Consider the following 17,516-nt stretch of genomic DNA (forward strand, 5'->3'; position numbering starts at 1 on the left):
CTTAGTAACAACAAATATTTGTCATTCTTAGGGCACAGGAAGAGAAAACAGTGGCATCAGCTTGAGTTAGGTATAAGACAGAGGTGGGAATTGGTCAGTAAAAAATCTAACCAATGGAAACAAAAATCCAGGTTGTGAATTTCCTTGCACAGTTCAGATTTTTAACAAAAAATTCTACAGGCAGAGATAGCTTCACAGGCAACAGTTTTCCAAAAATCAATTTCTGATTGATTAAATGTCAAGACTTGAAGAAAGAACTTCTGGTTGCTTATTGAGCTAAAGGAATAATCCTATTTTCCTCACTATCACTGAATATATTTCTTTGAGAATATTAGTAAATTTAGAATCCCAAAGGTAGAGTGATTTGACCTGATTAAAAAATATTTTTTTCCCCATTTCTGCAGATATTCCAAGCAACTGTCAGCAAGTTAGTTATTTTATCATTCTAACCAAGATGATTTACTGTTTGGGGGGCAGGGGAGGGCTGAGATGTTTTAAGTTGATATAAGTAGCTGAACTGACCAATTGTTTTCAGTTCCCTAGAGAGATCAGCAGTCACAGTCTGGTTTTGGGGGGGAATTAGGATAACTGAATTTTAGAAGGGAGATTCTGGGGGCATTTACTCTTTTTTTGACGTTGTTACTGGGACAACTCTGTCCTGCATGTGACAGCCATGGAATCAGAGCTCCTCTCAGCTCCCAGGTGAGGCAGGTGGACTGTGCAGGTATTGTCGTGCATCTGGCCAAGTGGGGAGTGACAACCAGAAGTATGGGAAGGGCTCTGCTCTGAAGGCCTGTCGCACTTGTGGGGTGTCAGATGAGCAGAGAGATGAGCCCTGGTGCTTGATGCGGTGGGTGGAGTGGGGCAGCTGAACCCCACCCTCGAGCTGCCTTGCAGATTCTAGTTTTTTTCATTCGAGTGTCCTTTCTTTCCCTATTTTCACTTGTCACACACATAAAGGGCAGCAAAATGCCAACCTGACCCAACTGAAAGGCCTGGAGATATGAAACTGTAAAAGAAGATAATGATTAGACACATGTGGAGGCGACTGCAGACCCTTGATAATTGTGCTTCACATTCCTGTTTAACCTTTTACCTAGAAAAAGGCATGCATTTAATAGACATGTTCTGCTTTACTGAAAGAAAGAAACAGAGAAAGAGAGAAAGAAACAAAGAGAAAATAATTTTGTCTCAAATCATATGGGCACATTTTTAGTATTATACCATTCGAATGTATTAGTTCCTTAAAGAAGTCTCAGAACCTGAAAATGGAAATTTCCTTGGAGGTCACTTCATCTAAATTTGTACTTATGCAGAACTCCTCTGCATAACTACTAGGTTCATTTATTCATTCAACAATTTTTTTTTTTTGAGACAGAGTCTCGCTCTGTTGCCCAGGCTAGAGTGCTGTAGCATCAGCTTAGCTCACAGCAACCTCAAACTCCTGGGCTCAGGTGATCCTCCTGCCTCAGTCTTCCAAGTACCAAGCAGCTGAGACTACCAGTGTGTGCCACCACACCCAGCTAATTTTTTCTATTTGTAGTATAGACAGGTTCTTGCTCTTGCTCAGGCTGGTTTCAAACTCCTAACCTCAAGCAATCCTCCCACCTCGGCCTCCCAGAGAGCTAGGATTATAGGCATGAACCACCTTGCCAGGCCCATTCAACAATATTTGTTGAGTATGATCTATACCAGGTATTAATCTAGGCACAGGGTTCGACGAAAGTAATGAACATTTTTGCTTTTATAGAGATCTGCTTATATTCCAGAGCCTATGCTTGGACAATTTCAGTTATTGCAAGCTATCAGTTTAGATGGCAGTGAATCTGTTCTTAAGATTTTTATTTAACAAACTCTTTTAGAGAAGCATTTTAAACATTTTACAAATACAGTATTAACTTGTTGAATGCTCTAATAAGCCTGTGAAGTAGATACAATTATTATCATTGTCTCTCTTCTACAGATGAGCAAGTGGAGGCACAAAGAGTTTAGGGAATGCCCTAAGGCTGCACAGCTGGTAAGCAACAAGACCAGGATTAGAACCCCACAGTCTAGATCTAGAGTCTGGGCTCTTAACCACTAGGCTACAATGACAACATTTGCCTAACTTATGCTTATGACTTGGTTCAATTTTTCCTGATGTTGGTATTTCTTACCCTAAAATGTTTAGCAACTTTATATCTAGCTCTTGAGATCCTCTCCTATATACTCTAATCCACCAGATACAGCCAAACAAAGACAACTCCATACTGTCTTGAATTACATGATTTACAGAGGAGGAGACAGCTCTTCTTTAGGAAGTATGAGCCCCACTGGCCCTATCACTCTCTCTGCCCAACCAAATAAAAGGTCACTGCCTGCCACACACTAAGTGGTTAATAAGTGGTAGCTCTTGCTATTAATTAGTAAATTTCTGGCTCATTAATGCCCCAGATTTCCCAGTTCAGCTTCCTTCCTCTAGGCTTGACCTAGAGGAGAGGACCTCATGAAGCTGATGAGAGAGACATTGTCATCACCAACAACAGAAATGGGGGGAGATGGGTGGCTGCCTTCCATGGTCACTTAACCAATCCCTCCCCACAGCATGTCATACCTTGGATCTGAAAAAAAGTCATTTATGTCATTTCGTCATGGAATAAGAAGTGAAAAGGATAAAAGTTTGAGTAGGGCCACAGTACTTTTCAAGTTTTTCTGAGTCATCTCATAGGTATGTTTAATCCTTTAAAAGGAATTCAAAGAATGCCAAGTACCTTCTTATTTCAAATGGAGTAGTCCCAAAATACCTTCTACCATCAACCCCCAATAATTTCTGGATTATCTCTCCTGGTTCCTCTTCCCATAATGGATGAAATTAATCTAGTCCACGGTATGACACCTGGTTTCATAACCCTCAGCCGACAGACATGACTTCCTTTTCCTTAGCCAGTCCTCCTGCCTGCATAAATGGCTGATGAAAAACATAATTCCCCTTGCTTCCTCTCCTCTGCTTCTTTCATTCCAAATAAGAGGCTCTGCCCTACATAAAATTACCCACCTCTTCCTCTACCTTTAAGTATGTCTGCTCTTGCCTGACATTCTCTGCACATGCTTCTAAACATAGCTTGCAGCTGCTCCTGTCTGTCTTCCTGCTCCAGTCCTGCCCAGAAGGCCACTATCTAAACTAGGAAGCCAATTTCCATGAATATTCCATTGAATATTTCTGTGCAGAAGGGTGGGAATAGCTGTAGCAAAACCAGTCTTATAATAGCCAAGATGTAGGTATAGAGAAAGCAAAAATAACAGCTACTCAGTGTGGGCATTCCAAAGGTTCTTTGCCTGAGCTTATGAAAGAGGGCGTCTTTACGATTTTTTTCACACTACATGGTACTTAATTTTTTCCAACAAACATTTTAGAGTGCCACACACATCTGTAGAAAGGTTTTTATTTTTTTTTCCCAAATAAAGTTGGCAAGAATAATTTGAGATGTTTGCCAACATCGCTCAAAGAATTTGGCTCAGAATCTGAGTTCTTGGGACCAAACAAAAATATTGACAACTCAGGTAGGTTTCTATTTCCTCCAAACGAATTTGCTCATCTCTTCTTCCTGGTTGGCTATTTTTAAGTGCTTGCTGGTTGTTAGTCAGGGAAGAAATGTATTATAGGTCATTAACTTTAAAAAAAAAAAAAAAAAGAGGACATTTCTTTTCTTGAATTTTTCCCGAATGCTTTGAGTGGATTTCTATTGCATTATTGGTTGAGTATATTCTTGCCATGATAATCCACTTTTAGTAGCTTCATTTACATTAGCTATCACTCTGGAGAGCCATAGTAACAGCTCGCTGAATTACCCAAGAGAAATTACTCTTGAAAGTAATCATTGTGAATGAATTTTCATCACTTGGTCTCATCATTTCATGCTGTTTTGTCTCTTTCCTTTCTGCCCCTGATAAAAGTTAGGCATAAAGAGAGCTTTTGCTATGATCTCATTTTCTTTAGAAAACTTAGTCTTATTAATCATAGCAACTGGTTTATAGAGGCAACCAAAGTGTATCTTTCTCTCTCTCTTTCTCTCTCTCACACATACACAGTTTTGAAAATGCATATCGTCTTCTTCTTGTGGGGAACATTGTTTTAATTTACTTTAGTCTACAATATCTCACACAAATTTGGTTTTCTTGTAACCTAATTAGTGCAAGGGATATTTTTAAGTACAGGGGCTTGGGATGTTTAAGCAGGAAAATTGTATTGAATTTTTTTCAGTTACCAACACTAAACGTTGAAATTTTAAACATTTGGACAAAAATCTAGAACAAATGAAGAAGAACTTATTATTTGTCTGTCCATAATGTATCTCTGGCCTTATGGAAGTGATACATTGCTTACATATTAACTCAGAGTAAGAAAATATAGATGTGTAAAAGAATGTCTTAATAGACAATTTGCTAAATCATATTCTGTTACCTTGAGAAAACTTATTTATTAATAATTATTTATTAATTTATTAAAATTATTTATCAATGATCAGCTTATTTAAGAGCGTTGTTTGTAGATTAATGCTCAATGACATATATTACTAAATTTAGAAAACAGACAATAGCACACAGGCTGGTAGCAGAATTGTCTGAGGCAGGTTTACAAACAAAGGAATGAAAGGAGCTTGTATGGAATATCCCCAAAACAATCCTGGGAGACAATGACTATAGTCCCCATTTTACAGATGAGAAGACTGAGGCTCATGGAGACTCAGGTTACTATGAATCCCTTGCTCATGGCCATGTAGCTAGTGAGAAGGGAGAAACACAAGTGTGCCCGAAGCCAAGGCCTGGGTTTTCTCCTTAGGCGTGCTAAGTTATGGAAAACGGTCACGTGCTACAACTTCTCCAGCTGGACCGTGCATGTGAATCCGTGGGGATTCTGTCAGAACGTTCTGATACAGTGAGTCTGGGTGGGGATTCTGCATTTCCAACACGCCCCCAGGCCATGCAGATGCTGCCGTCCCGGGACCAAACTCGGAAGTAGTGCGATGCTAATATTCCAACATGATAATCATACCTTAAATAGAAATACTTCACAGCCTACTCCAATTCTGCATTTTTCTGATAGCTTCATTTCTTCTCTTTTCCTGAAGAAGTTAGAACAGACCAAATGAGTCAGAGTTTTCCCAGCATCCTTTAGCTCATCTTAAGGAAATGTGTTACTTTACATTAGTTGATAAAAAAACAAATGTGATTTTTGAAATCTGGGGACTCTGAATGCTAAAAAAAATTTAGCCTCTTCCTGCATTTATTCCCTTTTTCCAATATCTGTGTTTGTCAGCTGACTCTCTGTCTTTCTCACTCTTTCTTTGTCTTTTGGTTACACTGGTAATAACTTAATCTCTGAGTTTTTTACAAAAATATTTTAAATTCTGAATTATCATTTTACCCCGATAATTTCTCCCATTTTACAAAATTGAGCCCTATGGCTCATTTTAGTTCCCTCGGCTTTTTAGCTAGATAGCATGCCTGCATAATTCAGGCATCGTCAAAGCTGGAAAAGGCAGTATAGTGTTATTATACCTGAGTTAATAAGCTAGGTCGAACACTAGTTTTAACTTGGGCTGGATACATAACTTTCATGAGCTTCAGTTTCCCCATCTATAAAAATGGAAAAAAATAATAATAAATACACATACTGATCACTTTTTGTAAAAATTAAATAAAAAAAAAAGATAATCCACATAAAGGACTTAGCATAGTGCTTGAACAGTATCAGCTGTATCTTAAAGATTACGATTTCCCCATGGGGCTGTGGGGAGATCTGAGCAATTCAGGGTGGTGGTGTGGGCCCAGAAGTTTCCTTAGGTGCTGTGACCCAGTTTCCCATCCCTCCCCCTTGGTGACCTCTTGGTACTGCTCAGTTGCACACCACAGCACCAGGCGTCCAATCATTGCCTGCCAGGTTAGAACCAACTCTATCCTTATCCAAGCCCCTGATGACTTCCTTTGACTTTAGGCCTTCATTTGACTCCCACCTCTTCTGACTAAGGTGGCCTTGTCATGTATAATCCAAACTGGAATGCTTCTTGGAATATAAGTGGAGTATTCATGGGCTAACCAGCCTAAATAGGGACTGTTTCAGGCAGGTGAAGACATACTGGCATCCCCTTCCTGAGTCCATCCTTCTGGTTCTTTCCAGACTGAGTTCTTTACACTTATCTTCTGCCTTTAATCATTTTTAGGAAAAGAGGGCTTTCCAGATGCTTGTCTCTTTTTGGCTGTGTATACAGCTGGCTACCATCATGATGTGACTATGAGCCAGGCACTGGATTTTATGCAGATGCACTGTCTCACTGCATCTTCCCAGCAATCTGGGAGGTAAGAATGATTTAGGGAGGAGGCACAGGCTTAGAGGGGTTGAAGACTCAGCCTTTGGCACCCCCAGGCAGCAGTGAGCCTGTGCTTTGCACCTGGTTGTCAGAAAACAGGACCTTGCTCTTCTCACAGTGCTCTCCTGCCTCTTTGTTTTTCAAATGTCTAGATGAGAACAGCCAGCCTCATTTTCCTTTGCATCATTTAAATAGCTTGTCATTTCCAAAAGATATTAGATAATATTTTTTTAAAATTAGAGACCTGGGCCAGGCGTGGTGGCTCACGCCTGTAATCCTAGCACTCTGAGAGACCCAGGAGGGCGGATTGCTCAAGGTCAGGAGTTCAAGACCAGCATGAGCAAAAGCAAGACCCCATCTTTATTAAAAATAGAAAGAAATTAATTGGCCAATTAAAAATATGTAGAAAAAATTAGCCGGGCATAGTGGCACATGCTTGTAGTCCCAGCCACTCAGGAGGTTGAGGCAGGAGGATCGCTTGAGCCCAGGAGTTTGAGGTTGCTGTGAGCTAGGCTGATGCCACAGCACTCTAGCCCGGGCAACATAATGAGACTGTATCTCACAAAAATAAAAAATAAAAATAAATAAAATTAGAGACCTGCCTTAAAGTGCTTTCCACCGTGGCTTCTGAAGGCCGTGCTGGTAAAAACCAAAGGGAGTTCCACTTAAGTATCAGTGGAGCCTAGGTCTCTGTGCTCACAGTGGAGACCCTCTCCAAGGCCTCCTGTGGCCCCAGCTCTGCCACCTGTCACAGAACTTTCTAGAAGGGTGAAAATGAAAGTCAGCCCCCAGCACCCTAACCCAGCTCCATCTTAAGCAGTCCCACAAGCAGTGGCTTATTGGTATGTTCAATCCCAGACTGGATCATTTTTTAGTAACTTCTCCCTCTATTACACAAGTTTATTTTCAGTAATAATCCTATAATAATCAGCAATAACTATGCTTTTCATGATTTTTTCTTAAGTCTTAAAACAAATACCAATTTTAAAAAGAATAAAATTCTAATTTTAATGATGTTATTTAGTCTTGAAAAAATATTTCACGTGTTAAAAATGTGAAGGGTCTTCAGTTCACACTCTGCTACACGTTTGAAACTTTAAGCACAAAAACTCCCAGCAGTCGGTCCCACAGAATGACAGAATGGAAGCAACTCTGGTTCAGTTTCTTTGTCTTTACAATCATTTTGTTATTATCATCCTTGATTTTGTATCTGTGATTTAAAGCAGAAATGTGTGGTACGACAGACACCAGGGTCATGAATTTCCCCAAACATTTACCTGAGTCCTTGTGAGTCAGGGACTGTATACCTGGACGTTTTCCAAAATAGTTTTCATGTCAGATTCCATGTTGTTAAGGGTACTAATTTGAAACTTATTTATGCTGATATATTTTAAAGAATCAGTGTTAACCATAACAATTATTTAGAATGTAGACCAAAAAAAAAAGATTTTTTTCAGGGAAGAGTATTTTACTACTGATATTGTTCAAAATTGTGGTGAATGGTGACAATGGGAACAGACCGATTTTAGTTCACTCTGTTATTGTCTTCAGATTATCTACAGACACTGTAGCCTTATATTGTCTAGACACTTCCCATGGCCCTACACTTGGGGCCCCACTGCCTGAAAAAACTAAAGGTCAGTGTTCAAAAGTGTTTAAAGAATCCTGTTCATCCCAATTTTATCTATCAAGTGTCATCTGTCGTAAGGAAACATTTATTAGAAAAATATTTCACAACTTCTAAGAGATCTCCAGGGGGCTTTGCCATAAAGTGCTCTTGTTGAGCTCCTGACACCTACAGGCTAATGCCCTGGGTTTGTCCCCTGTATTAATAATGCCTCCTGCTCATTCATCCACAGGACACTACCCTAGTTTACACACCTATGTTCCTGTCTTCACATGTGTTTCACCAAAAGTGTGAATTTTGAACTATAGTCAATATGAATGTACAGCATATTGTATTAATCAGGGCTCTTTAGTGAAACAAAACCAATAAGGGTCTGTGTGTGTGTGTGTACAGTCATACACCACAAAATGACATTTTGGTTAACAATGGATCACATATACAACAGTGGTCCCATAAGATTGTAATACTGTATTTTTACTGTGCCTTTTCTACATTTAAATATGTTTTAATACACAAATACTTGACATTGTGTTGCAATCACCTACAATGCTCAGTATAGTACCATGCTGTACACGTTTGTAGCCTAGGAGCAGTAGGCTAGACCATACAGCCTGGGCATGTAGTAGGCTGTACCGTCTAGGTTTGCGTAAGTACACTCCATGATGTTCGCACAATGATGAAATCGCCTAATGATGAATTTTTCAGAACGTATCTCTGTTCTTAAGCAATGTATGACTGTATGTGTAAATAAAATGGAAATTGGCTCGCTCATCTGTGAAGGCCAAGAAGTCCCATGATCTGCCATCTACAAACTGGAGAACAAGGAAAGCTGGTGGTTTAATTCAGTCCAAGGCCAAAGAACTAAGAATCAAGGAAGGTGATGTTGTATATTCTGGTTTAAGTCTGAAGGCCCACAAACCAGGAGCTCTAGTGTCCAGGGCCGGGAGAAGACACAAGTCTCAGATCACAGTGAGAGAAAGAAAATTTGCTCTTCCCCCACCTTTTTGTTCTATTCAGCCCTCAACAGATTGGATGATGCCCACTTGGATTGGGAAAGGCCATCTTCTCTATGCAGCTTGCCAGTTCAAATGTTGATCTCTTCCTGAAATACAATCACAGACACACCCAGTGACTAGGTATCCCTTAGCCCAGTCAAACTGATACATAAAATTAGTCATCACACATACAATCTTACTACCTAATGACCCCTTCATTCCTTGCGTTACTGATAGTGAAGATTTGTACATGGTCTGTCCACTTGGTTTTATAGCTACCCAAAGCTTTTGATCAGCACTTGGAAGTTAATTTTGATCACCCTAGCTCAGCCTGAACTTGAACCTTAGCTAAAAGTGCTAAGGCAGGAGTTCTTTGGGCCTTATTTCAAGAGAACAGGAAATGAGTAGCCATGCTAAAAAGTTTACCTCCAAACTATGAGATTTCAGAGGGAAACAAAGAGCCATCTCTGTGTACATGAAAGCAGGCAAAGGAAATGCCCTGAGGAGAGGAAATAAGACATACTTGGACAGTGATGCTGAGATAAGGGAAGCACAAGAGAAAATGTAAGAAAGACACAGGTGAGAGAGACCAGGAGAGATGAGGAGTGTGGGAGGGCAGCACTAATAATAATAAGTTGCAAATGAGAACCAGTGTGCAAAGTATACCACTAAGGCCAATGAAGTGCCAGGAATGAAAACCACCCTAACAAGAGAAAGTGAAGCCACAGCAGATATTTTATGTGATAACTCAAAACACAATGACCAACCAAGACAGCAGAGCAACTGAAAGGTAGAGAAACAACCCAGACCCAGACCTTTAGGGTCTGAACTTGAGTCCACACTTCGTGTCAGAGGCTTAGTGACCAAATGAAACTCTTTAATTTAATTAAAGAAGCAGGAATATACCTGATCTTGTATGTAATGGTATATGCCTAAGATGTGAATATTTCTTAGTAGAATGGGTTCCAGCTCTATCCAGGAATATACAAGAGGTGCTATATCATCATTGTTTCTTAAAGCTGAGTAGTATTCCATGGTATACATATACCACATTTTATTAATCCACTCATGAACTGATGGGAACTTGGGTTGTTTCCACATCTTTGCAATTGTGAATTGTGCTGCTATAAATATTCGAGTGCAGGTGTCTTTTTCATAAAGTGACTTTTGATCTTTTGGGCAGATGCCCAGTAGTGAAATTGCTAGATCAAATGGTAGATCCTTGTATCACTTTGAGGTATCTCCATATTGCTTTCCACAGAAGTTGAACTAGTTTGCAGTCCCACCAGCAGTGTAGGAGTGTTCTTCTCTCTCCGCATCCACGCCAGCATTTGTTGTTTGGGGACTTTTTCATAAAGGCCATTTTCACTGGAGTTAAGTGATATCTCATTGTGGTTTTGATTTGCATTTCCCTGATGATTAGAGATATTTAACATTTTTTCATATGTTTGTTGGCCATTATTCTGTCTTCTTTTGAGAAGTTTCTGTTCATGTCCTTTGCCCATTTTTTGGTAGGGTTGTTTGATTTTTTCTTGCTGATTTTCCTGAGTTCTAAATAGATTCTAGTTATCAGCCCTTTATCAGCTGTGTAGCTTGCAAAAATATTCTCCCATTCTGTGGGTTGTCTGTTTGCTCTCTTGACAGTTTCTATGGCTGTGCAGAAGCTTTTTAATTTGATCAGGTCCCATTTGTTTATTTTTGTTGCTGCTGTGATTGCCTTTGGGGTCTTCTTCATAAAGTCTTTGCCTAGGCCAATGTCTAGAAGGGTATTGCCAACATTTTCCTCTAGAGTTCTAATAGTTTCACACCTAAGGTTCAAGTCTGTTACCCAGAGTGAGTTGATTTTTGTGAGAGGTGAAAGGTGTGCATCTTGTTTTTAGTCTTTTACATGTGGCTATCCAGTTTTTCCAGCACCATTTACTGAATAAGGATTCTTTTCTCCAGTGTATGTTTTCTATAATGGAAATCATAATAGATTAGGTTCAATCATTTGAAATTGCCAATATGCATTGATTTCTTACCTATTAAAAATGGCAATTTCAGGGGGGAGGATCAAGATGGCAGATGAGAAACAACACCAGACTGAGTGTCTCTCTGCAGAAAAGACAGATTCTAGCAGAGATTAGAAAAAAGAAGTAAGAAGACGAGCATACAGTGGACGAGGGCCGGAAGGAGGGGTACCCGAGACCACAGGAGACTCCACGGGAGGAGGCTGCGGAGGAGAACTGGAAGCTGAGACCGCTGGAGCAGCCCGGAGACCAGCGGGAAAGGTGGGTGGATCAGTCACCTTTCCCCTCTCCTGCATCTCGGACTGCTGGTGGGCTCCCCAGCGGGTGGAGAGACCTGCGGACACCAGCCCAGAGACAGCCACCGCAAGCGAGCGGTAAGGCTATAGCGGACGCTGCACCAGGCTCCCAACTCCCGCAGGGCACCTCCGTGTGCACAGACCCAAGCCGCACGGCAGGTGCCATATTGCCTCCTTTTCCCCTCCCCTGACCCTACCCACGGCTGTCCAAGAGACAATATAGCCACCAGCTGGAGTCACCTCCAGGGAATGGGACCTTCCCTTTTGGGAACCCACAGCTGACTAAAGGGAACTCAGACTGTGAGCTCCCTACCCACCAGCCCTCCCAGGTGCTGCTGGCATGGTGATCCCAGGAGACCCTGAGGCTGAGAGACATAGACCTAGGTTGGGCTCCCTGTGGGTGAATTGGGACCGGAACTCCTCTCCCTGGTGGGGATATAGTTTGAACTCTGGGACCCAGAGGTCAGACCTGCAGACCAGATCCCATGCACCGAGGTCTCGCATTGCCCGGGGCACAGAAGGGATGTTTGTGAACAGCCTACTGAGGTGTATGTGCCTTCAGGGGAAGATCAGCATCCTAGAGGGCAACCCTCCTCCCAAAAGGAGGCCATACGCCCAGCCCAGGTGGCTTTCCTGCACAGGGAACCTCCCCGCAGGCATCACAGTCCAGGGAGGCCTGGTGGCCTGTGGTCTGGCCTGCTGGCAGAGGCCCAGGAGTAGCTGCAGAGTTGGGGAAGGTGGAAAGAAACCAGGCCTGCTCCAGACCGCAGGTCTCAGACAGCCCCACACCCCCACACAGATTTTCTGATTGAGCAGGGCCATTCTAGCCCCTCCCTGACAGCTTTTCCTGGAAGCAGAGAACAGAACTTTGACCCCTGCAAACGACATTGGTGGTGCCTGAGGGCAGGCCTACCAAACCCAGCTCTTCCCAGACTCTTTCCTAGACCAGCCCTCACTGAAGGGGAGAAAAGGACACACCTGGAAGTCCCAGGGCCCCACTGAACACCTGAGGCACTAGAGTGCTTCTCTACAGGAACAAGAGCTGATAACAGGACACAAAAACAACAGCATAGCCTGTTCCTCCAAGCAAGTGCCACCTATTGACAGGGAGGACATCCTGCACAGCCTTTCACGGCACCTACTGACTGATTATAAAGGGAGTGGTTGAATCTCACCCACAGACACCACCTAACGGCTCAGAAATGAAATAAGGTGTGTGAATACCCAAACAAAAACCTAAAGAAAAGACACAACAACTGATCGACATGGGAAGAAATCAGCGAAGGAACTCAGGAAATATGAAGAACCAAACGGAAAACACACCCCCAAAGAGGAGCACCAGCCCCCTAGAAATGGACACCAACCAAAACCAGGCAACCAAAATGACAGAAGAGGAATTTCATATGTGGATCATAAGAACACTCACCAACCTGCAACAACAACTCAATAACCAACACAAAGAAACCACAAAAAGCCTCTAGGATCTAGAACAAAAGTCACTAAAGAAATAGACACAATGAAGAAAAGTTTAACCGAACTCCTGGAAATGAAGAATCAATTCAGGGAACTACAAAATACAGTGGAAAGTCTCAAGAACAGGGTAGATCAAACAGAAGAATCTCAGAGCTTGAAGATAACACCGTCCAACTAAATGAAACCGTCACAGAGATGGAGCAGAGAAACAAGAGAAAAGAGCAAAGCCTACAAGAGATGTGGGATTTTGTGAAGAAACCTAATGTGAGGGTCATAGGGTTACCAGAAGGGGAAAAAGACAACACTCAAGGGTTGGACAAGATATAATAGAGGAAAATTTCCCAGGCCTTGCTCAAAATCTCAATATACAAGTTCAAGAAGCTCAGAGGACCCCTGGGAGATTCAATGCAAAGAGGAAGACGTCATGACATGCAGTCATCAGACTGACCAAAGTATCAAGTAAAGAGGCCCTTCTAAGAGCTGTAAGATGAAAGAAGCAAATAACATACAAGGGAAAGCCAATTCGCATAACACCAGACTTCTCTAATGAGACTTTACAAGCAAGGAGGGACTGGGGCCCCATTCTCACTCTTCTGAAACAAAACAATGCCCAGCCTAGAATCTTATTCCCTGCAAAACTAAGCTTCATATATGAAGGAGAAATAAAGACATTCCCAGACAAGCAAACTCTCAGAGAATTCACCAAGACAAGACCAGCCCTACAAGAAGTACTCAAAACAGTGTTATGCATGGAACACCATAATAAAAACTCACGAATATAAAAACAACCAAAACCCAAAGATTAAAAGCCAGATAGTACAATGGCTCAAGAGAGAAATCAAAGAAACAACATCCAACCCAACAGAATGAACAGTAATCTACCTTACCTATCAGTTCCCTCAATAAATGTGAATGGCTTAAACTCTCCACTCAAGAGACATAGGCTGGCTGAATGGATCAGAAAATACAGGCCAAGTATATGCTGTCTTCAGGAAACACATCTAACCTGCAAGGATGCATATAGACTAAAATTAAAAGGGTAGAGATTAGGATTCCAGGCAAGTGGAAGCCAAAGAAGGCTGGCGTGGCAGTTCTAATTTCAGACGATTTAGTTTTTAAACCAACAAAAGTAGTGAAAGACAAAGAGGGTCATTATATAAAGGTGAAGGGCACACTTCAACAAGAAGAGATAACAATTTTAAATATATATGCACCCAACTTAGGTGCACCCAGTTTCATAAAGCAAACCTTACTGGATCTAAGCAAATGGATTAATAGCAACTCCATAATCATCAGATATTTCAACACCCCACTGACGGCACAAGACAGATCCTCCAAATGGAAAATTAATAAAGAAATAATGGACTTAAACAAAACTCTGGAACAATTGGGTTTGACTGACATTTACAGGACATTCTACCCAAAATCCACTGAATAGATGTTCTTCTCATCAGCTCATGGGACATTCTCTAAGATTGACCATATCCTAGGACACAAACTAAATCTCAAGAAATTTAAAAAAATAGAAATCATACCATGTACCTTCTCAGATCACAGTGGAATAAAAGTAGAAATCAACCCTAACAGAAACTCACATTTCTACACAAAAACGTGGAAATTTAACAACCTCCTACTAAATGATTACTTCATAAATGAAGAAATCAAGATGGAAATAAAAAAAATCTATGAAGATAATGACAATGGAGAGACAAGTTATCAAATCCTCTGGGACACAGCTAAAGCAATTCTGAGAGGAAAGTTTATTTCCATAAATGCCTATAACCAAAAGACAAAAAGATCACAAATAGACAATCTAATGAAACGACTCAGAGAGCTGGAAAAAGAAGAACAGACCAACCCCAAACCCAGCAGAAGAAGTGAAATCAACAAGATCAAATCAGAACTAAACGAAATTGAAAACAGGGAAGCTATTCAGGAGATTAATAAAACAAAAAGTTGGTTCTTTGAAAAAGTAAACAAAATTGACACGCCATTGGCTAAGCTAACGAAAAGAAGAAAAGAGAAATCTCTAATAAGCTCCATCAGGAACAAAAAAGGAGATATCACAACTGATCCCAAAGAGATACAAGATATAATTTATGAGTACTACAAAAATCTTTATGCACACAAACTGGAAAATGTGGAGGAAATGGACAAATTTCTAGAAACACACAGCCTCCTTAGGCTTGACCAGGAAGAAATAGATTTCCTGAACAGACCAATCTCAACAGTTGAAATAGAAACAGCAATTAAAAATCTCCCTAAAAAGAAAAGTCCCGGTCCAGATGGTTTCACACCCGAATTTTACCACACTCACAAGGAAGAACTAGTAACTATCTTGCAGAAACTATTCCACAACATCGAGAAGAATGGAAATCTTCCCGACACCTTTTATGAAGGAAATATTACTCTGATACCAAAACTATGAAAGGATGCAACAAAAAAAGAAAACTACAGACCAATATCCCTAATGAATATAGATGCAAAAATTTTCAACAAAATCTTAGCTAACCGAATCCAGATGCTTATCAAAAAAATAATCCATCACGACCAAGTGGGCTTCATCCCAGGGATGCAGGGATGGTTCAATGTACGTAAATCTATAAATGGAATTCACCACATAAACGGAAGCAAAAACAAAGACCACATGATCCTTTCAATAGATGTAGAAAAAGCTTTTGACAAAATTCAAATACCCTTTCATGATACAAACACTTAAGAAAATAGTCATAGAAGGGACATACCTAAAAATGATACAAGCCATATATGACAGACCCATAGCCAACATCATACTGAATGGGGGAAAATTGAAAGCATTCCCACTTAGAACTGGAACCAGACAAGGCTGCCCACTATCTCCACTTCTATTCAACATAGTGCTGGAAGTCCTGGCTACAGCAATCAGACAGGAAAATGGAATTAAAGGTATCCAAATAGGGGCAGAAGAGATCAAACTTTCACTGTTTGCTGATGATATGATATTATATCTAGAAAACCCCAAAGATTCAACCAAGAAACTCCTGGAACTGATCAATGAATTTAGTAAAGTCTCAGGATACAAAATCAATACACAGAAATCAGAGGCATTCATATACGCCAACAACAATCTAATTGAGAACCAAATCAAAGACTCAATTCCCTTCACAATAGCAACAAAGAAATTAAAGTACTTGGGAATATACTTAACCAAGGAGGTAAAAGACCTCTACAGGGAGAACTATGAAACACTGAGGAAGGAAATAGCAGAGGATGTAAACAGATGGAAATCTATACCATGCTCGTGGATCGGCAGACTCAACATCATTAAAATGTCTATACTACCCAAACTGATCTACAGATTCAATGCAATATCTATTAAAATCCCATCAGCATTCTTTACAGATGTAGAAAAAATAATTTTACGCTTAGTATGGAATCAAAGAAGATCCCGAATATCAAGAGCAATTCTAGGCAACAAAAACAAAATGGGAGGCATTAATATGCCAGATATCAAACTATACTACAAAGCTGTAGTAATTAAATCAATATGGTATTGGCACAAAAATAGGAATATTGGCCAGTGGTCCAGATGTGAGAATCCTGATATAAAATCATCTTCATATAGCCATCTAATCTTTGACAAAGCAGACAAAAACATATGCTGGGGAAAAGAATCCCTTTTCAATAAATGGTGCTGGGAAAACTGGATAGCCACCTGTAGAAGGCTAAAGCAGGACCCACACCTTTTACCTCTCACAAAAATCAACTCACGCTGGATAACAGACTTACACCTAAGGGATGAAACTATTAGAATTCTAGAGGAAAAAGTTGGAAACACTCTCCTAGACATCGGCCTAGGCAAAGAGTTTATGAAGAAGTCTCCAAAGGCAATCACAGCAGCAACAAAAATAAATAAATGGGACATGATCAAACTACAAAGCTTCTGCACAGCCAAAGAAACAGTCATGAAAGTAAACCGACAACCTACAGAATGGGAGAAAATTTTTGCATCCTATGCATCTGATAAGGGGCTGATAACTAGAATTTACTTAGAACTCACGAAAATCAGCAAGAAAAAATCAAATAACCCTATTAAAAAGTGGGCAAAGGACTTGAACAGAAACTATTCTAAAGAAGACAGAAGAATGGCCAACAAACATATGAAAAAATGCTCCACATCTCTAATCATCAGGGAAATGCAAATCAAAACCACAATGAGGTATCACTTAACTCCAGTGAGAATGGCCTTTATCAAAAAGTCTCCAAACAATAAATGCTGTCATGGATGCGGAGAGACAGGAACACTCCTACACTGCTGGTGGGACTGCAAACTAGTTCAACTTCTGTGGAAAGCAATATGGAGATACCTTAAAGCGATACAAGTGAATCTACCATTTGATCCAGCAATCCCATTGCTGGGCATTACCCAAAAGATCCAATGACACTCTACAAAAAAGACACCTGCACTCGAATGTTTATAGCAGCACAATTCATAATTGCAAGGCTGTGGAAACAGCCCAAGTGCCCATCGATCCAAGAATGGATTAATAAAATGTGATATATGTATACCATGGAGTACTATTCAGCTCTAAGACACAACGGTGATATAGCACATCTTATATTTTCCTGGTTAGAGCTGGAACCCATACTATTAAGTGAAGTTTCCCAAGAATGGAAAAACAAGCACCACATATACTCACCAGCAAATTGGTATTAACTGAGCAGCACCTAAGTGGGCACATAGGTACTACAGTAATAGGGTATTGGGCAGATGGGAGGGGGGAGAGGGG

This window comes from Microcebus murinus, chromosome 10, assembly GCF_040939455.1.
Source record: "Microcebus murinus isolate Inina chromosome 10, M.murinus_Inina_mat1.0, whole genome shotgun sequence".
Lineage (NCBI taxonomy): Eukaryota > Metazoa > Chordata > Mammalia > Primates > Cheirogaleidae > Microcebus > Microcebus murinus.